General features: G+C 39.0%; 1 long non-coding RNA gene across 5 annotated transcripts; it reads right to left on the reverse strand.

Moving 5' to 3' along the window:
• Positions 1–306: 306 nt before the first annotated feature.
• LOC136285292 (uncharacterized) lies at positions 307–14627 on the reverse strand. 5 transcript variants are annotated; one of them, XR_010719415.1, is made up of 6 exons: positions 14425–14627; positions 12008–13543; positions 10429–10514; positions 8360–8561; positions 6068–6140; positions 307–3285 (listed from the first exon to the last, which is right to left on the reverse strand). It is a non-coding gene; the product is annotated as an uncharacterized lncRNA (long non-coding RNA). The 5 variants fall into 5 exon arrangements; XR_010719417.1 differs by lacking the exon at positions 8360–8561 and adding an exon at positions 9446–9496; XR_010719416.1 differs by lacking the exon at positions 8360–8561 and adding an exon at positions 14214–14298.
• Positions 14628–21600: the final 6973 nt, after the last annotated feature.

The following is a 21600-nucleotide window of genomic DNA, read 5'->3' on the forward strand; positions in this document are numbered from 1 at the left end:
TTTTTCTTCCCCCATCCTTTTTGAACATCTCCCTACTGTTATATTCAAGTATTTGCAGGACATTTACAAGTTTCTGATAGGATATATGAGGAGAGATACAAGGAGCTTTTTGCTCATACGCCAAAGCAATATAAGCCTTTTTTTCAGAGATTTCAGCATTTAAAGACAGAATCATAGAATCAGAGAATAGCTTAGGTTGGAAGGGACCTCAAAGATGATCTAGTTCCAACCTCCATGCCTTGGGCAGGGACACGTTTCACTAGACCAGATTATTCAGGGCATGGGAAAACAGAAGATAAGGCATAAACAAACTGTACAAAGATACACGTATTACATGCATAGACATTCCTTGTCTGTCCATGGGACATGACTGGGGAGAGCCGTGCTGGGTCTGGAAGACATTCCGGTGCATTACATAACTCAAGTAATGAGAAGGATGAACAAGTATGCAGGTATGCCTTCAAACACCAGGGTAAAAGGGAAGATGCTATGGGGTAGGAGGGAGAAAAAACGGTTTACTGGCCTCATCCTGATAATTGAAAGTTTTAATTGCAGGTTTTCCCCCACCGCCACCCGCCACAGAGTAGCTGGTACTACAAGAAAAAAAATTATTTTAAAAGCACACTGAAAGCTCTCTGCTGCCTTTTGCAGAAGATTAATGCAGTTTTAAATTGCAGCCTTATTGTCTGTTGGCAAAGTGACTGGCGTGAAGGGATTTAAAATTGCAAATTCTTTTGTGTAGTCAGACATACTTTTGAAAAATGAAGTCCTCTTCTGCTCAGGGGATTAGTTTAACTTTTTATGACATTCATTTTTGTAATTCTTTACTACTTCTTCATCTTGTGTTTGCTTTATGAGGTTATTATTTTTATACATAGTTTGGTAGAGTCTTAAAGAAGCTGAGAGAGACAGGTGTTTGAAATTCTAGGTGCAATAAAGAGACATAACATTTATTAGAAAAGAAGAAATGTAGCATAAATGGGAGTTGCCTTTTGTTGCTTCAATACCCATCTCAGTTCCCACTGCAGTAGTTGGCAATGATATTTAAAATAGGGCTGCCTTAAGTCCTTAGGTTAGGAAATACTGACAGTAAAAGTACAGCTGAGGTATAATGGAGCAAAGAAAAGACACTGCAGTTCTGGATGCCAGGGTTCCAGCTCTGCCTGTCTTGTTGTGGGTCTGGTTGTCTCTCTTGAATGCACTGACCTTCACTTATATTCACTCAGGTTTAGAAGCCACTTGCTCAACAGAGGCCTAGGGAGCTTTTGTGGTATTCAAATGCCATTACACAAGGTATTCCTTCAATATTCACTTCACAGAATTTCAATTAAACTAACTGCCATTTCAGATCTGACTTACAGATCAACCAGAAAACACATGTTTTAGAAAGCCACCTCATACTGAGACTGATAAATCCTCATGGTTGGGAAATTTACCCATAACCCTTGATAATATGTTCCATCATTTGCCCTGCACCATTAACTAATCTTGTCCCTTCACTAGTTTGAATTGATATGAAGTAAATGTTCCATTGCTGTTTATAGACAGTTATATTAACAGCCCTGGTTGATCAACATTTCCATCGATCAGCCCATATGTTACCAAATCAAAACTTAAGTTTCCCTCAAAAAGTAAATTCATTAAGGCCCTGGAGTCTTTCACTATATGTTTTCTAGTCCTTGTGTTATTCTCTTGTGTCTGTTTTTGACTTCTCACCAGTCTTTTTAAGGAGTCTGCAAATGAACCTATCTGAGTATTCTAATAATGATAAAAGAACCAAAGAGATATTAAGTAGAGCATCCCAACCCCTTTAAAACAAGTGAGTGTCATGGGTATCTGAGGGGCTGAAGCAAATCTTCATGATTTCAGGAGTTTAACTAAGAATTTATGTGGAATGTAAAACAAGCTTTGAAATGTGTGTTTGACCTGTCTTTTTCCTGATTTCCTCACTTTGTTGATTTTCTCATATCAATTTGTGCTTGGGAATGTGTATGTATGAGTCCTTAAATATACTTGTAAAATAAATGCAGATAATTTTCAGATTTTCTAGGAATGTCATGGACTATATTTATATTTAGATACCTTTCCACACTTTTATATTTTCAGGCCACTTGGCAGTCCAGCCCTAAATATTCAAGTTAGTCTTCATCTCCCAACTGACAGCTACATACTGTCCTCGTACCATCTGATAATTGTGGTTTGCTTTCTGTTTTCTTACATATAAGTTATCACAATCACATCTATTAAAAACAGAATGTTTTTCTTCCAGCTAATTTCCCAGTAAGTTAAGACAGCCCAATCTTACCTTTCCATCTCTTTCATTATTAGCTGCTCTATAATCTTCAGATCAGCTACAGGTGTAATTAGTAGGAGGTAATGTTCATTTCACAAGAGTTAAAATGTTGCAGTGATAAAAAGCACTTCAAAGCCTGAGAACAGATCCACTCAGGATCCTGTGTATGCCACTTGCTTAGTGATGACTTCTCACTCACATATTTAAATGATAATTGCCCAGCATTTACTCCATTTAACATCCATTGTGCTGATTTTCCCTTGTTTTCATTTTTAATTATAAGGTTGTATACCATCAAATCAAATGCCTCAGAGAAGCCAATGCAAATATAATTACCTCCAGCAGACAAAATTCTAGCATCACAAAAAAAGTATGCACTGGGTTAGTTTTACAAGAATTCCTTACCATCAGTCTATATCAATCAACATTAATTGCATTACTTTAACTTAAATCTTGATTTCTTTGGCTCAATATAATCCCATTTCTTTTGCCTGTGACTGGAGTCCTAAAAACAAGGCTGAGCTTCATCTTTGCTTCCTTCCTCTCCCCCTCCTCCCTCTCTCTCAAACATACTCTTTTCTTGCTTTTAGAATAGTTTAAAGGAACAGAAAGATGAGAAACTATTATCTAATCTCTTTTGCAGTGATCTGACCTCTACAATAAGGATACTGATAATACAACTTTTTCTCAAGGCATTTTAAGTCTGTAGGCAGAAAACACTCTAGAAATGCAATGAATTATTGCTAAGTATTGTTGTTGCTGTTCCTAATGTCAGCCTTTCAGACTAAGCACTGCACTTTAAGGCTATGTCAGAGAATAACCACAAACTAGAGAACAAAGGCAGGGGAGATTAAGAGCTCAGACATGTAGAACCTGCTTCTCTCAGCAGCTGTGCCTCAGCCCCTGGACCAGTAGTCAGGTTGGACATAAATGGCAAGTTTCCAGGTCTTGAGGGCTTCAATTGACAGTCTGTTCTTTGGAGCACTGTCTTCCTAGGGCAGAAAAAAATTGGAAGGTAAACAATTAGATGGCTGCACTGCACAGGGCTGTGTGCTCTGATTAGGAGATTCTGCCTGACACAGAGGGATGTCAGTGCCTGCAGTGGTATCTGCTCCTGTCACTATCGGCGTGCGGCAGGTGACACTATGGAGGATGAAGCTCAGCTGAGCTGCCTACAGAGTTAAAGGGAGGTGGCAAGGGAAAGAAAAAAAGAGGAAGATAGGGCTGACAACTGTGACTAACCCTTCAGTGCCTAAAGGAGGAGAAGAGGAGTGGGATGGCTGGATGCAGAGTCAGTGTGTCACAGCGCAGCTACTGCAGCTGAATCAGTCCTAAGATAAAAATAGCTACTTATACCCTCTGTCACCACTACCATTGCTTAAAAATCTCTGACAGTCTGACAATGCAACCAGGCCTCCTCTACTTAGCTGAAGGAGCACCCCACAGTCACCAGTTACTTAGCTGCTTAAGGAAACCATCATCCTGTTCCACATCCCCATGGTCACACCACCACCAGCATTGCTCCCTAAGGAGGGGAAAAAAAGCAGATATACTCTGTGGGTAGTCAGACCTAGACAAAGGGAAGCACACCTACTTTAGGAAGCTTTTTTATGAATTCGCTTACAGCACACCTAGCACAAAGCAGTATATATGGGTAGCTACCTGACTGCTGGTAGGAGCTGAAGGTGTTTTGTGTGGGAGTATCTGTGCATTTCAGATACTGTCAACAAACCAGTAAGCTAGGAAAGAGCTTAGAAAAGCCATAAGATATGCTGGGGAATGGCTACGTGCCTTAGGAACTCTCTGCAGTATGTCTGTCATCCCTGTGGCTTGTCTTGGAAAACTCTTTCTCCCTCCTTTTTGTGTCATCTTTGGGACTGACAAGGCAGCCCCTATGGAACAGTTCAGCCAGCTGTGCATTGGACATCTGATACTGTGGGGAAGTAGAAATGCCCAGTAAAGGTGTGTAGGAAAGACCTCACTTCCTATAAATGCAATGGAGTGTTTCATTCCAATTTTTTCTCTTGAAGTCTCAAAGTCTGATCATAAAACTATGAAATAAAATACAATCACTAGGAAGATATCATCTATTAAATTCCTTTTGTCAAGGAAGGGAATAGTGGATGAATACTTCATACGTTAATTTCCACTGAATTGTTTTTCCCAGATTACATGACACAGTAAACAACTATTCCAGGAATGAAGCTATGCCTGGATTTCCACTGAAAGAATCTCAAAAACAACCAAAATTCATAAATTCTTTTCACTGAAAGGTAAATTAAAGACATTTTGTTAAAATCCTATTTGTTTTATTATAGAAAGGAGTTTCTAGCCACCTTTGGACAGAGACAATCAATTGTTTCATGATGGCCAGGATGATTTCTGAAGATTCATAAACAGATGTCTCCAGAGCTGAGAAAGGGCAACAAGTGCATTCTTCAGGCTTGGATGTCTTGTAGAAACTTAATCCTCTGGCCGTGTTTGTTCTATGACTACGCTCTATTTCTGCTTTTCTGAGAGCCTGAAAGTGTGGTTACTTAATGGTTGTGTCAAGCTGGTGTGTTTGGAACTCCTTATAAGCTGAGGTTCAACAGTGCAGGTTTTACCAAGATGAAGAGTCATGTAAGTGCAAAAAACCATAAGAGGTAATCAAGCAGCCCAATGATGAACATTTCTCTAGGGAATGAGGGGAGAAAAAAATTAATTATTTGTGTTTTTCCATCATGGATACTCGGATATCACTCTGGGTCTAGAGGGAAAGTTAGATTGTTTGTAACTACATCTTGTGAAAAATTTAAGCAGAATGTGTGCTCAAGCCTGCAACACTAAGAACAGCAAAATACCTGCACCACCTGTGGACATTCTAATATTTTCATATTCAGTTTTTGATTTTTGCCTATCAGGTGATGTAATTTTCTGTGTTGTATTTAACTCAGAAGATCCCCATATTATTGCAAGTGTTCAAATCTCTTGTTAACAGTACTTGTATCTTGTAAGGTATTTTGACTCTTCAAAATGCTGCACAAACATTAATTAATCTGCTTTTCAATAAGTTAGTTCTGTCCCAAAAAGCTACAAAATGACTATGCATACGGAAGAAGCCATTAAAAATATTTTACTCCTTTATTCCTTCTTTTTACTATTGTATTGTAAAGCACCAAAGATGCTTTGATAATGCACTAAAAGAATAATAAGAGTGCCCATGACACTGTAACAAAATAGTTGCTACTGCTTTTCTATGTTTCTTAATGATCTTATTTAGAGTAAGAGGTAAAAATGGTAAAGAGGAAATAGCACAAAAGAAGCTGGCATTCTTCAGCAAAATATAAATCCTTACTATCTGAACTAAAATTTTAGGAGCTATGTTTGCATAAAGGACAATTTCCTAAACAACATGTGTGAATCATTAGATTTTCTGTTTGTGAACAGAAGGTTGGTGACTGTTAGCTGTACCTTTCTCACCTGTTATAAACAAGGTATTAAAAGGAAACAATTGAGATACCTCAATTTATTTTAATTGGAGAAACAGGGAGGCTTAAAAATGCTCAGCTCTTTTACTTTTTATATAAAATGTAATTTAAAAGCAATGTAGCAAATGATCAAATTAAATAAAAGAAAATCCTGTTAGTATCTATGAAACACTAGTTCTTTCTTTGATTCCAGTGAGTTTTAATTTAGAATCCAAATATTACTAAATGCTGAACCAATACACCATCCTACTTTTCAGTATCTGGTCCCTGGCAAGTATTCATTAAACCCAGAAGACATTCTAACCTTTGTAGGGTACAGCTGGACATTCAAAGCCTTGTGTTGTTGATTTTTCCAGGTTAGTACAAGCAAAATCAGTCTGAAAAACAAAGTTGGAAATATTTGATCATCCTTCTCTGTCTCTCTACCCACACAAAAATTTTACCTTGTGTCGCTTGTTGATGTGAACAGCTGATTAGCATTTAGAGAAGGTGAGATCGTGGTAAGATCCAGCAAAGAGCAAAGAATCTAAAAACACCTTCTTAAATTAAAACTTTATGTATCAGTGACAGACTTATTCCCTCTAATATCATCTCTCCCAAAATGTTTTGATTACTCATACCTGGAGGTTTCTGCCACTTCAGTTTTACAGAATGCCAGATCAATACTTAGATTCCCTGAGCAGAAATTTATGGCTGGACAATTTAGGGAAGCACTAAAAACTCTTTAAAGTTTTTAAGAAACTTAATCACCATCATGCAAAAAATAATTGGTAAAAAAGTGATTTGCTAATGGCCCTGCTGGAGCAGAGATTGGTTACTCACTAAAAAGGCAAAGCCACAGAAAATCTGCCTTTTTAAAAAAGGGATCAAGTTTACCTTAAAGGGTTTTTAAACATGAAGTCTTTCCACTATTTGTTAATTTACAAAAAAATCCTATTAGTTCTACTTTATTGCTTCCATATTCTCTAAGCTTCTATATTTCAATGATCATGCTGATATCCAAGACAGAGTTTAAGTTCCTATTTTAGGCATTGAGAAGTCTAACATTTATGTCTAAAACCTTTCATTGCAGGTTCCATTTATACTAAAAAAAAGAAAAACAGGCAACTCTGGGTAGCAATTCACTTAATCTTAAAATAGGCCAGATAATGGGAATCACCCATTTCTCTGCTAGGAAGCTTAGAGTGACTGGTTTGGACTTTGACTCTGAGTTTTAAAATAAAGTCCAATGGGTCTTACCCCTGGGGGCTCATCTTCAAAGTAGGTCAGCTTGAGAAGTGCTATTAAGCTGAATGGTCCACCAAGACTGAAGTCAATGCACTACTAATAAAGTCCTACTAACAACAAGTGAGGCTTTTGGTACTCATTAAATGGATAAAAAAAAGACCCATAGGTCTTGCCACTGCATTTTTGAAAGGTCTTAGTGCAGTGTTTATGGCTGGGGGCGCAATTAAAATTTCACAAACCTTGCCACAGCAAAATATCTCAATTGGCAAAAATGAAGCACCGTATTTGGATTATTATGTTTGTGGCACCCAGCAAACCATGGGCCTCTCCATCCTAGAGGTAACAGGAAAGTGAGTATGCATTATGTTTATCAACTTTCTGTTACATTGACTGTAAGATCTCTTTTCTTCTGGAAGAAATGTTTCTACCTCAATATTTGTCTCTGTGTGGGAGTTTGTAAGGAAAGAAAAATCTCTTCAGAAACCTGCCCAGAAATTAAAGGAGCAGCATCTGTTAAACACTATAACTTCAGTGAAGCTTTAATGACGTGGGAATTACAGACCAGACTGCAGCCTGAGGTGACAATCCTGAGCTTCCCTAGTTGAACATTAGGCAGAATTAAAATGAACAAAGGCAATTTTAGCTGTCATAACTATGATTTTTGTGAACTATGGTTAACACTGAACAAACTTGAGTCCCATTTTCAAAGCATTCCCCAGTGGCTACAATGGGGGCCTTTTGACAAACCAGAGTGAGATTTGGATGTACTCCTGCATCTTCCAGAGCAGAGAATTTAGTCTGTGTTCCAGTCAGATTGAGGAAGCAGAATCTGTGCCCTACATCCTTCTCCTGCTCTCAGTTGTACTCATCTTTCCACTGTGCACACCACCTCCTTTGCTGTGCAATACTGAACTTTACAGTCATCATACTGATCCTCTCACATCCTAGTCACAACTGCAGGGCCTCTTAAGAAACTCAGAGTCTGAAGACCATGAGTATCCTGTGTCTACTGTCGGAAGGCTACAGTAATGAATGGCACCCTTGCCAACATGTGCTTCCACCACACAAGATAGTAAGGGAAGCAGAATCTGAATGTGGGGATGTTAAGCAAGAACAAGGAGGGATTTGTTGGTGATGGTTTTTTTTGTTTTCAATTATACTTGAGCCATGAATGGACTTGGACTCTTCAAGCAGCTTGATTTTACCCTCTGTCTAGCTGAAATTGAAGGTGAATGGTATGATTTCTGCTCTGTATCCTCTTCCTCTGGACTTGTGTTGCCCTGATTTTCAGCCTTCTAATGACTGTTAACATATTTCTAGTGGAGTTTCTCACAGATGTAACATAAATAAGTAGATTGTTTTCACATACCAATGTATGGTGGACTTCTGAGATGACCATTGGGGTCAGAGAGGTGTCCCTTTTGTCCTCCAATCCTAGACTAAATTCCAAGTCCTATTTAAACCCCAAGCGACAATAAACAGTCTCTTTTTTCCTCACTTCAACCTGTCGGGTGAGTGTGGTTTTTTCGTGTCCGTAACAGCAACAGACTTGCTCCCACTTAATTGGTTTTCTGGCAAACAAAAAAATGAGAAACAAAAGGGAAATAGGAATCCTGAAATGTGAGCCATTGCAACTTGCTAATTAGAACGCATAAGCCTTTGTAAGGAAATCCAGACCCTCCACTGACATATATACTGAAATGCTCAAAAATCAAGGAAATAAGATTCCCACCTTACCACAATATTAGAGAGAGTAGAGAGCAGAACTAATAACTACCAGCTGCTTTTGGTGAAACAATGCCTAAGAATGCCAGTTAAAGACCAGATTTGATTCATAACACTGCCCATAAAATATTTATGTTAACAGAAGCACAGGGGCAGCCCCTTGGACCAAACCAATGGCAGATCCACTCCAGGAAGAGTAGGGAAAGACCTGCTATCTTGCAAGGGCATGAGGTATCAATGCAACACAAGAACAGCTAGTATTAGGTGAAGGCCACCTATGTTTACATTAGTAATTGGTGTATTGACTGAATCACACTTGCAAAAGGCTGTTTGTGAACATAAATAAAGCAACACTCCTCTGTGCTTTGAAGTTTCCACAAGGTTCTTGAGGCTTGTACTAAAGATTTATTGATCCTGATCTCCAGGAAGACCTCAGTGAGCGCTTCCTCTGATCATTTGTGTTCTTCTCCACTTTTCTTTCATGGGTTGAATGACTTATGGGATAACTTGGAATACCAAAGGGCCAAATGACCAGCCTCCTTTGAGTTACTCTGCAGATGTGCAAATAACTTGGGACAAATAGTGCAAAGGTCATTCTATCCTTTACATACATCTGCTTTTCATTGGCTGCCTGTGAACAGGTTGCATCATTGACAAGTAGAAGGAAATGCTTAACATATAAATACTTAGATAAACAAATACATTCCAAGTCAGACACAAAAATGCTTACCTTTCCCCTGCACTCCTTTGTGTTTCACTCTGGTTGCTTGTGCATTTGACACTTCAATGTAAATATAGATGCTTAGTAATTTAAAACTGGTTTATGTCACTCATAGTTTTGACATTTATGTTTCCCAGTCCATACTGTCTATATTATTCTGAAGAAAAACACTAACACAGATCAAAGCATTTGACCACCAGAAATGGAATTACTCCACAGCACAGGCCATAGGATGATGAATTTAAAAGTTAATTAATTTAGTTTGTCCCTTTGTGTGGTAAATATCTGCTCTAACACACCTTCCTTGGGTTAAGAATTTTCCTTGCATCACACAAGAGCATGAGAAGCAATATAATAGTGTTTCCTTTTGCTGGTCATAGAAAACTGAGAGCCAGACATGGTTAAGGAATACGGGATTTTTACCTCAGTATTACAATAAGGATGGGGAATGAAATCCTGCGATTTCAACGTGGAGCGATTCAGCGAACTTCAATCCATAATCCTGCACTTCATGTCATCACATTCACTTGTCTTGTTTTCACTTTGTATCGGGATCATGGTTTGTAATTTTTATAAAATTCATTAACTCTCTGTCCCTTCTGGCTTCTCATTTCCCATCTTTCAGAGATGTAAGCAATTTCAATGGGAATAATTTTTAGTTCAACACAAATTTCCAGTTTCAATATTTCAATAATAAAATTGAAGAAAAAGTTGAGAAAAGAGAAATGATCAATCAAAAACGAAATAGAAGAAACAAGAAAATAGAAAATGGAGTAACTAAGACCAAAAGAACTGAAATGAAATGTAGTACAGTGCAAAAGGCCAAAACTTGCCAAAATTATTCCCATTAAAATCACTAAAATACAGGAAGAAAGGAAAACAAACACAGAAAAAAATGAAGTAAAAAAACCAAACCAATAATCAGATAAGACGAGAAAATAATAAAAGTGAATATGATTACAAGAAGTGCAACAATAGGGACGAAAGCTTACCCAATCAACGGACATTGAAATCTTGAAATCAGAGAACAAACTCCAAAAAAGTCTCCGGAAAGCAGATATGATGAAAACCAGTGCAACTGAAAAAAAACAAGAAAAATTGGAACTTTAGGGATTACAACCACATGGACTGACATGAAATGAGGGGCAGTGGCAAGGGCCAAAAACTTGCCCAAATGACTCCAATTCAAATCCTGATATCAGGGAAGGCATGTTAAAAAAGAGAAAAAAAGAAGAAATTACAGAAAGTGAAAAGTAAGGGAAAAAAAGGATATTTTGCAACCCATTGAAAACCATCAAAGTGACTGGGATGACCATAAGTGCAGGGAAAGGCAACGAAGCTTGCCCAAAGAGTGCTCACTGACATCTTGAAATCAGAGAACACAGTCCAACCAAGGCCCTTGAAAGGAGATATGATCAAAAACTGTGCAATTGAAATAACTGAGAGAATTTGGAACTGGAGAGATTACAACCAAGTGGACTGAGATGAAATGAGCGGCATGGAAATGGACCAAAACTTTCCAAAATTATTCCCAATGAAATTATTTAGTCTGGGATAAAATGGAAACAAAGATACAAAATTGAAACAGGAGAATTTAAATTTGAAATTTAAAAAATTAATCACTGAGGACGTGAAAGTACGAATAGCGAGTGGGATGACAAGAAGTGCAGGAATATGGACTGAATCTTGTCCAATTGATGCTCATTTAAATCATAATATTTCATTCCCTTTTCTTGTTTAATCACTGAGGTAAATTCCCTTTTCCCTTTACCGTTTCTTGCTCTCAATTTTCTAAGACCTAAAGAGGCATCAAGAAGACATAATTTAATTTTGTGTCACTGGGTTGTCTCTGTAATTATTTAAACCCTTTTGTTCCTTCAGAGGCAAGTTAAAGCAGGATACAATGGGCTGCAGAATCAGACAGGTTTTTCAAAATACTCATGTGGGATCTCTGCAGTCCCCATACATAAGAGTTCTGTCCTCCAGATCTTTTAAGACTAGCAGGTTAGTGGGACAAGGCAGGCTGAGAGCCCATCTCAGCTGGGAGGCCCAGTTAGTAACCCGCCCACTTAATTTCTTTACACCAATATTACCCTTTCTTAGACATAAATTGCTGAAAATGCAGTAAAGCACCACAAAGTGATATAACTAATATAATTTTTATATATCACAAAGGCATAAAATAATAAATGTACTCAAAATCTCCCACAGCATGCATCACTGCCTTGCTATACTTGGCAGCTGCATGTCTTGAGAAATATCCACCAAGATTTTAATGCAGAGTGTATCTCCCTCCAAATATTAACTTCTACTCTTCTGACATTTTAGGTTATGCTCTTCTCCATTCTGGTTAAAAATAAAACTAAATGCTTCACTTTTAACAGATTCAATCCTAGGAGAAAAAGGAAGACTTTATACATTAAATGAAAGGAATTTGCATTATGGGATAATGTGATTGTTTAATTCATATCAGACTGCTGTTGTAGGGATGGCCATGACACTCAGAATAGTTTAATAAAACTTCAGAAGGCTTCAAGCATCAGCACCTTGTTATCTAGAAGTCCTTCATACCTTTTCTATATTGCCTCCCACAGGCAGCTCCACACAGCTCCGACTTTTTCTCTCCTCCTTCTCTCTTCCTTCTGCAGTTCCAGCTAGCTCCTTCCCATCCCTAGCATAGACACCTAACCCTGTCTTGTCCCTTGTACATTGTCTTATCCTTTCTGACCCTCACCTGACCACTTTGTATACCTTCTCCCTCCAAGCACGGCCAGCAGACTCCAAGTGAACTCTCTACCAGCTAACTCACTCTTATCACACCCAGCTGTGAGGGCAAGGCTGTTCCCACTCTTTGGTAATTAACACATCTGCAATGTATTGGAGGCAAGATTGCCTTTAGCACTATCTCTGTCTTCCCACAATTCCTCTTTTCTTTTTTAGTCATAAAGTTGAGCATTTCTAGAAAAAACATGTTTAGGTAAATTGATATTATAACATTTCTCTTAGGACTAACAGTTACATAAGTGTTTAAATAGAACATATGTTTTACTAGACTAGCAAATAAACACATTGTATTGAGTAATAGAATTGCTCTGTCTCCAGTTTCTTCTGTATCTGCTGCTTTGATTACTTTTCTTGTTTCTTCTTCAGCTTTGTTGCTTTGCATGATGTTCTCTATCTTCCACAAACTGTCTCATTTCCCTGTTGCAATGGTTCTCACCTTCTTTTACTTGATATATGAGCCCATTTTTCCCTTGAGCCACTTTCTTTTTATCAGTTTGATACCTCACCTCACTTTACTTCAGGTCTTTTTGTAGCTTTATGTCTTGGTTTGGAAAAGACAGGTGTCTGCTAGGGAGAGCAGAGCCTCCCTTGGAATGGAGAATTCAAGCCCCCTCCCCCTGAATTATTATAATTTCAAAAATTAAGGGCGCTCTCAAGCAAAGGCGTGGGGATAGGAATAACAGTTCTTTACTCGTATGTGTAACAAGGTGGAAAGAACAACTACAGCATTAACAGAACCAGGAACCTCGAGAGGCTTTGCTTCACAAAGCCCAGGGCAGTCTGATCTTGGTGCCCCTGGGGGACTCTGAGAGCACCAAGCTGGAACGGTAGAGGATCCCGGGCTGGTGGATGAGACCTATCAGAAGCTCAGCAGTGTTAGCAGGAACAGTAGTGATGTCTTGGCAGGGCAGGGGGGTGCGGGGCCACAGCGTAGCAAAGAAAGACTCAGAGCAGTGCTGAAGAAACGGTGGTGGGTCAGGGCTGGCCTAGCTCCAGCAGGGCAGACAGAGGAGCTCAGAATTCCTGGGCACACGAGCAGATGGTGGTAATTTCCCAGGACCGGACTTGGTGGTGACAGCAAACTCCTCCCGCAGCAAGCGGCAGCCTGGCAGTCTTCTCTCCAACGCTGAGAGCAAGACAGGGCACAGCTACCCCCAGCCCCGTCCTTTACCTGCCCCCAAAACTCACGTTATCTTCCCCCTCCGAAGGAAACTCCTAGAGACAAAAGAAGTGTAGCTCCTCTCCGATGCTAACATCCTCTCCCGACTTTTGGCCACCTCTTTGTTTTGGTCAAGGATCCACAAGTACCCAGCAGTTAGTCTCCTAGCAAGTTATGGGTGGGGAAAAATCTCTAAGTAAAAAAAAAGAAATCTAACCCCAACACTTTATTAACTCCTCATTTTCATTTATGGTTTTCTCCTCATTTCTGCTCATCTTTACTGCAAGTCACTCTTGTATTGGTTATTCAGCTCGTTATATGTCTGCCTGCATGCTTCCAGTTCCAAAACTAATCTGTTGGTCTTTTCTACTCTGATTCAACACTGAACTGATTTTTAATTTTCTCAACTTCAGTAACTTGTCTCCTCAGGGATTTCTCCTGAGTTTGTATTGCATAGACTTCTTTGTATTTACTGAATTTGTTTCTTGGCATCAGAAAATTCCCTTTTTTAAAATCTCTATGTATTCTTCCTTTTTCCTCTGCAAATCATTTTTCCAAACTTTGTACAAGGGCAGAGCTTTTAAAGAGATATTCACATAGCAGTTTTATAGATTGCATTTGTCCATGATCCTTTTTCTGAAGAACGTGTTTCATGGTCTCCAAACTGTTTATTAACTGTACAACTTACAGGCATTCAAAATCCCTTATTTTTCCCTTGTAGCTGGTAACTGTCTCAATCATATTCTGTTTAACGCTAGTTACTTTGTTATTTAGCTGAATAATCTTTTTTTCTCCTGATACTTGAGCCCCATCATTACCTTCCTAGCAGCTTACTTGTTCTCCAGGTGTCAAAATCAAGTCTGGACTGGCAGCTTCATGTGCTGCTCTCCACTGGCCTCTACCTCTGCTGCACCTCACCCTGCAGCAAATCACATCCGGCATCACCATATGTCACTGTTGAGATGGCCATGACACTCAGAATAGTTTAATAAAACTTCAGAAGGCTTCAAGCATCAGCACCTTGTTATCTAGAAGTCCTTCATACCTTTTCTATATTGCCTCCCACAGGCAGCTCCACACAGCTCCGACTTTTTCTCTCCTCCTTCTCTCTTCCTTCTGCAGTTCCAGCTAGCTCCTTCCCATCCCTAGCATAGACACCCAGCCTTGTCCCTTGTACATTGTCTTATCCTTTCTGACCCTCACTTGACCTCCTCGTATACCTTCTCCCTCCAAGCACGGCCAGCAGACTCCAAGTGAACTCTCTACCAGCTAACTCACTCTTATCACACCCAGCTGTGAGGGCAAGGCTGTTCCCACTCTTTGGTAATTAACACATCTGCAATGTATTGGAGGCAAGATTGCCTTTAGCACTATCTCTGTCTTCCCACATCAGATGGCTTTGCTTAAAATATTGTAATAAAAATAGCTTACATAAACACTCTTGTGAGGTATTATTCACTTGTTTGATGTGTAATCAAATGACTAAGAGTAGAATTTTTTTATCACTTATCTTTAATAGTTGTAAATCTAGCTTGGATACAGCGATATCTCTCTGTTCAGACACTGAAGACAGACCAGTGACTCAAACAACATTTCATCTCATCCTAGAGTAGCAGTGTAGGACAGCTGGACTGCCCTCGGTGTGACTGTCTCTCCCCACTGATCATAAACAGTCTGGATGACAGGCTGAGAAGGGGAAAAATGGTAGTGTAAGCCTGGCGATATGTACCCCATTCTTTGATGCAGTAGAAGACTGGACTGGATTGTCTCAGGTTGGGAGCCTTGTGGACAATTAGTTGCCTTACTTATCAGCTATAAGCTTAGCCTTCCTAATAGCCTTAATACTCCTATAGAATATTACCTTTGTTGGTACATACATAAATATTTTTAAAAGAGACAGACAGATGGACGGACAGAGACAGACAGACAAGGAAGACTTACTTTGCCTTGATCAAGTGAACTCAGGCAGCAATGGAGTATCACTGATACCTGAGTCTCCATTCAGAACTTTAGTGTTGACTGTAACAAACTCCTGACAGCACCTCTAATAGGAAAACAATGCTCTGCTGCATTATTTTGTATCAGATGGCCCGACTATATATTCCATAACTGTGAGGTTCCCCATAGAAGGCTGCACTGCTGTGCTCCAGGTTATTAAAAGGCAAACCACAAATTTCCTCCAGTTATTCTGACACATTGAATATAGAAACCAACAGTTTGATATGAAGAATCTCACTCTTTCAGATAAACAATCATTTATATTACATATATTCATTCTATAATAAAGCATCTATCTCTGTTTTACATGCATATTTTTACAGAAAACCTGCCAATGTAATACAAGGTTTTCTATGCAACTGTCACATTTATGTAAACTGTATTACAGACCGTACACTGCCTGCATTTCACTTATTCTTATCTTACACTAAAACCTGTGTAGGTTTACCTTGGAGGCTCTTCAGGACTTCAGCTTTTCCTATTTTTATTGTGTCATTGGTTTTGGTTTTTATAGGGCTCAAAGAGAACTGCTTTTGATCACTGTCGAGATACAGAGTGATACCACAATATAGTTAACATGCCTAATAGGCATATCATCATCCCAGAATATCTATCCAGTCAAACAGGGAAAAGCAGCTTGCTTGCATGATGTAGCTACATAGACACATTCTAATACAGTGGGAGAGACACAAAGGACCAGTATTTGAATAGTGGTATACGCCCCCATTCCTATGTTTTTATGTTTAATGCAGTGTGGAAATCATTTTAGTGTTTGCTACCAGTTTTCTTCAACCTGGAGAAAATTACTTCAAGTGAATGCGGTCCATTTTACTTCCTACATTCTTACAGGAAATTCTTGCAAATAAATACTGTGTTACTGGGCAGTACTAAAAATGCAGTGACAGAAGCCTTTTTAATGAATGTTATGCTTTAGGTAGTGACAAAACCCCAGGGTTTGGAATAACGCAGTTGCAGCTGGATGACAGCTTGGGAAAAAGGTGTTTTTACAGGGTGTCACATAATGCAGTTGGCATAATATTTCCCAATGATAGTGAATGTAAGTAAAGCAGCACCACTTCTTCCAGCTGGATCACAAGTCCCTTGATCTGCAGCTCAAAAATGATATGTGCTCATGTCAAATGAGGCAGAAGTACTTAAAGACAGCCAGAATATACAATGACTGTGTTTGAAAAGATTTAAACAATGTATCTTAGATCATCTCAACCAATACTTGTACGTACAGTAACTTGTTAACATTAAATTGATTCTAAGCTTTTGGGAAAATGTATCTAAGCTTCCTACAGAATGTGTATTTACCTATGGTTTAAAAGGAAAAGTAAAACATCTTGGAGAAATGCAGCTTCTGTCAGCTTTCCAACTGACAGCAAAATGTCTGTCTCCTACAATCAAAATCACTCTGATGATCCAAATTCCCAAAATCTTCTGAAGGGCCCGCAGCAGTCCTATTACACAATAGAATGAAATGTGTAAGAACGAGCCAGGCACCTCCGACCAACACAGCTTGGCTGGTCTCAGAATCTGTAGTCAGCTGATAAATATCATCTTCCCCATTGCCTGCACCAGGGGGAACCTGTCCTTCTCAGCTGGGCTCAAAAGATTTGGCCCCATGCAAATACCCCGGTTGGTGCAGGTCATCCTGCTGGGGCCATATTTCTGCTGAAGTTTAGCAGCAAGGACACCAAGGGTCCGAGCAGATGTGTGCTGATCCAGAGCTCCTTCTCCTCCTGAGAGCTGCAGAAAGAGGAAAAACAGGCTGGGTGCCCACTGCTCCCCAGCCTGAAGGCAGAGGTGGGCCTTTTTTCTTATTACATCAAACATTTGAAACTCAACCTTTTTGTTATCACTTTGGCCAAGACCGACTTCTACTATCATATCTTCCATGAATCCTTCTTTATTTACAGATAGCAGGTCTAGGAGGGCACCTTGCCTAGCTCACTGAATCTCTGTGGAAAGAAATTGTCTTCAAGAAATTTAAGGAATTTCCCAGCTTTAGTCATCTCAACAGTGACAGTACGGTATTCTCAGTTGATGTGTGGGAAATCGAAATCTCCCATAAGGACGAAGGCTACCAATCCAGAGATTTCTGTTAATTGCCTATAGAATAACTCATCAGTGCAATCATCCTGGATGCCTAATTAAGAGCAGACATGACAATGACATCTTCTCTATTTTCCACCACCCAGTTCTTACCAACAGGCTCTCCAACACATCAACATTACCTGTAAGGGCAGTACAGCTGAACTGCTCCCATATATACGGTGCAACTTTTGCACCTTGCCTACTCTGCCCATGCCTACTGAACAGCCTGTTCTGCCCTCCTGAACAGTGAGGTACTCTTACCACTCTGAACCAGTGACACTGAATCTTCTCTACATAAGTTACAGATACACAAGAGATAATGTTCCCCTGTAGCATAATGTAAATTTCGTTTTGGTGAATGAGTGCACACAACTGTTCAAAAACTTATGTTTTAAGTCTGGTGACACACAAAATTTGCAAATACTCGAGTTTTTGATAACAATCTCTTCACGAATTTAAATTTTACTCTGGAATTCCAAAAGCACTACAGTCACAGCTGAGCAGAGACAGCCATAGCCCACTCATAAAGCTCTCCAAGTTAAGCATTGTTCTTTCCCTTTGCACGTGACAGTTGAATCCTGGAAGTATAGTCAGGGAGCACTATCAGTCAGCCTCAACATGTGATAGAGTACTAGGGCTCAAGTGGTAGCCAGAGATGATGAGACACCCCCCAATAACACACTAGATGCCCAGGCTGGGATTCAGCTCCTCTGACTTCAGCTAGTTATATTGCTAAGGTCCCATTACAGTTAGCACAGTGAAAAGTTATCTCTGCTATCTTGAAGTAGGCAGCTTTTTGACACCTTTAGATTTTATGGAGAAGGGCCTCAGTTTTGTTTGCTACACACAGGCACCTTAATGCCATTTAAGAAGCCATAATGAAGCTAGCACCTAAAGCCTAGCAGATATGACACAGGACCTATGGACAGTCTTGTTCTTATGAGGGACCATCTGGAAACCAAAGGGAATACCTATAGAAACTCAATTCATACACAAATGATGCCAAGGAGTAGGCTGCTGCATCAAGCTCTTGATATCTACTCCCTACAAACGCTGTGTGTATACTGCCTGCAAACAGACACACAGAAGCTAGACTAAGCCAAATTCCACACCAGTTTTAGTTCTCTCTTCTGCCAAGGAGGTTTATATCTTGTATAACCATAGCTGAGACCTGGTGAGAGCATTCTAAATCCATTTTCTGAAAAAAAAAACCATGCTATTAAGAGCAAACATTGGAGAAAAACCACTAATTTTTTTCCATTCTTCTATTTCTTGTTCAAACCATGTCAATTTGGTAAGGTTCAGGAAATACAGTGTCAAGCTTTTATTTAAACAAGTTTTTTACATTTTAGAAAAGGACATGTCTTGTGCCTGTAAATTGCTAATAAACACTTGTTATTTAAGGAATTATATTAATATGTGACTTTTCTAAATAATATAAGACACCTGCTGAAGTGGAGAAACATTTTAAAATTAGATATCAAAGAGTGAAGGCACCACTCCACCTCCTATTCCTGCTATCCTTTTAGTACCAGGGTGAGTTTCACAGATAATGACTAGCAAGTCAGCATGCTGAAGCAACAGGCTGTGCCAATACCAAATGCCTGCCTGCAGCCAGTTCCCTGTGCAATATGAGCTTAGCGTTGGATTAATTGAAAAAGCACCAGGCAAATGATAGGTCTCTGTGAGTTTTCAAAAGATCTTCCAGCAAGACAGAATTACAGAATTGATTGGGTTGGAAAAGACCTTTGAGATCATCAAAAGTCCGACCCATGACCTAACACCACCTTTTTAACTACACCATGACACTAAGGGCCACAATCAACCTTAAACACCTGGACTAGCTGGTATGCAGACAGAAACCATGTCCCCTTGTCACCATCAGTCTTTGTTGTCATCTGTCTTTCTTTCCCACAAGGAGTTTCTTCTCAGAGCTTTGTCTGCCCCTCTTTCATCATTAATTTTGGCCCATCACTCTCCAAAACAGCTTTTGGATTGATAATCCACCCTTCGTGTGGCAAACACACAGATGCCAGCTCACCCTGACACTGTCTTGCTTTGCTGCCCTGTTCCTTAGACTTTGATTAAAGAAAATGTTAACATAAGCAATTAAGAATATCCTTAATTCAAGCCTGAATCCAACAGAAATCAGATGCATGAGACATTAAGCTACAGTCCCTGACCTGGATTAAAATTTGGGATCTCATTATGTTCTTTAGTGTATTTTTTTCCTCTCTTCAGCTCCATTTATAGGCTCTATCTGGAGGAAGAATTTAGTAATTTTTTTTCATAAAAACTGCAAATGCAGAACTCATATTTTCCCTGTGTTTCATGAGTGGATGGCTAATTTTTCAGGTCTTGCTGAAAGCAAAATTACTTCTGTGTAAGTTTCCCCCAATGCAACACTCCCTAAGGTAATAGAAAATTAAAATTCTGTAGAAATCAAAAGTACAGGATGAAAAATAATGATGATAAGCAAATTGTATCCCCGATGGGAAATAAATTTTAAAAATATGGAATAGAGACCATTTGGATAATTGACTTAGATTAAGTGATATTACTCACCGCTTCATTGGAAATACATGTTACAGAAGAACAGTAAATATTGCAATGTTGAAGTAAAATTTTCTTGTATCCCTAAGACAGTCTTCCAGCACTTTTATCAGAGGCTGTTGTACTAGATCATTAGGATTATTACCATTTTAAAGTTATGCCAAAACCTTTGAAAAAGAATTTTAATAAGCCAAGTTGGCATCATCATCTCCCCACACTTGCTGAACTTGGACTCAGATTCTAAACCACTAATCTTCTGCAGCAGTGGGAAAGCCACCCTGAGCTACTGTGTACCATTTCTCAGCAAAAATTTGAGCCTTTCTTCCTGAGGAGTTCAGGTAGAACAAAATACTAACATCTTGTCAGCCTGGACTAGAGAATGTTGGTTTGTTTTTTTTTTTTTACTTTAATAGCATATAACTGCAATAAGCTTCTGTGCTTAATTAAGCATAATTTTAAAATGCATTCTACTTCACTAAAATTTGTATGTTGTCTCATGAGGACATTAAGAATGCACAGCACTGGATACCAGCAACTTTTAAATTGTCATTTATATGACTTTATAAAGTTCCCTTTCTTATCAAAATACCTAAAACTCTGTCTGGTCAGCACAAAACTTGTCTCAGCAGCCTCTTGAAATCAGACTTTAAACTGGTGTTTTCAAGAAGAAATGAGAGAGAAAACCCTAGAAATCAGAGAGGATGGAGAGAGTCTTTTAAACAGCTATTTATAAATTTCTATTTCATGGTAATATGTTGAAGCTGCCAAGTAAAGGAAAGTTGACATTGTAGAAGGTGCATGATCACGTGAGGAGTACTTGTTCTTTGGAACAGGAGACTAAAATATATTTGAGTATGCTTCGCTTCTAAAAATACCTAGCTCTATTACCAAATCTTCTGGGGGAAGAAAAACAACTCCAATTAGAGATTTATTTATAACAGCCAGATTTCTGTAAGAAGACCTCAAACTGCAGTGTAAGCTTCACTTGTGATGGTATTTAACTTCTGAAAATCATGTACATTAGAAGGAGACCAGAGGGGCTTTTGGTACTTTAGTCAAGAAGTAAATTTTGCAGTTATTGAATTTGAATGTGAAATATTATAGGATATGGCTCACTGCATTATAATGTATTTAAGGTATAATATACTGGTAAGGGTCTGAAGAAATGTCTACTTAGACATTCCATTTAATTTTCAGACTACACCGCTACCATAACACTTGGAGTTTGAGGGATGGACAAGTTACAGCATATAAACCAGGCTCTCAGAAGTGTAACAACCACATTTCCCTGTTTGTTCCCTTAAACAGTAACTACATTTTCAGAAGCTCCTACACAGGTAGATTTTGAAGTGGAAGACACTCAGCTTTGAGATCTTCCAGTGCATCTTGACACATGCTACTGGATCTCAAGTAGTTTTCAAGATCAGGATACTTTCCTGAAACAGAAGTCTTTCTGCAAGTCTTTAGGAGAATCTGGAATATGTTTTGTTACTACTATGCCTATAAACTCGGGGTTCTGAGACAAATGATAGAAATTAAGCCACTGTAGTGAGAAACTATTCTTGCATGT

Source organism: Chamaea fasciata, unplaced genomic scaffold (assembly GCF_029207755.1).
Source record: "Chamaea fasciata isolate MVZ Bird 193981 ecotype frontalis unplaced genomic scaffold, bChaFas1.0.hap1 SCAF_2, whole genome shotgun sequence".
NCBI classification, from domain to species: Eukaryota; Metazoa; Chordata; class Aves; order Passeriformes; family Sylviidae; genus Chamaea; species Chamaea fasciata.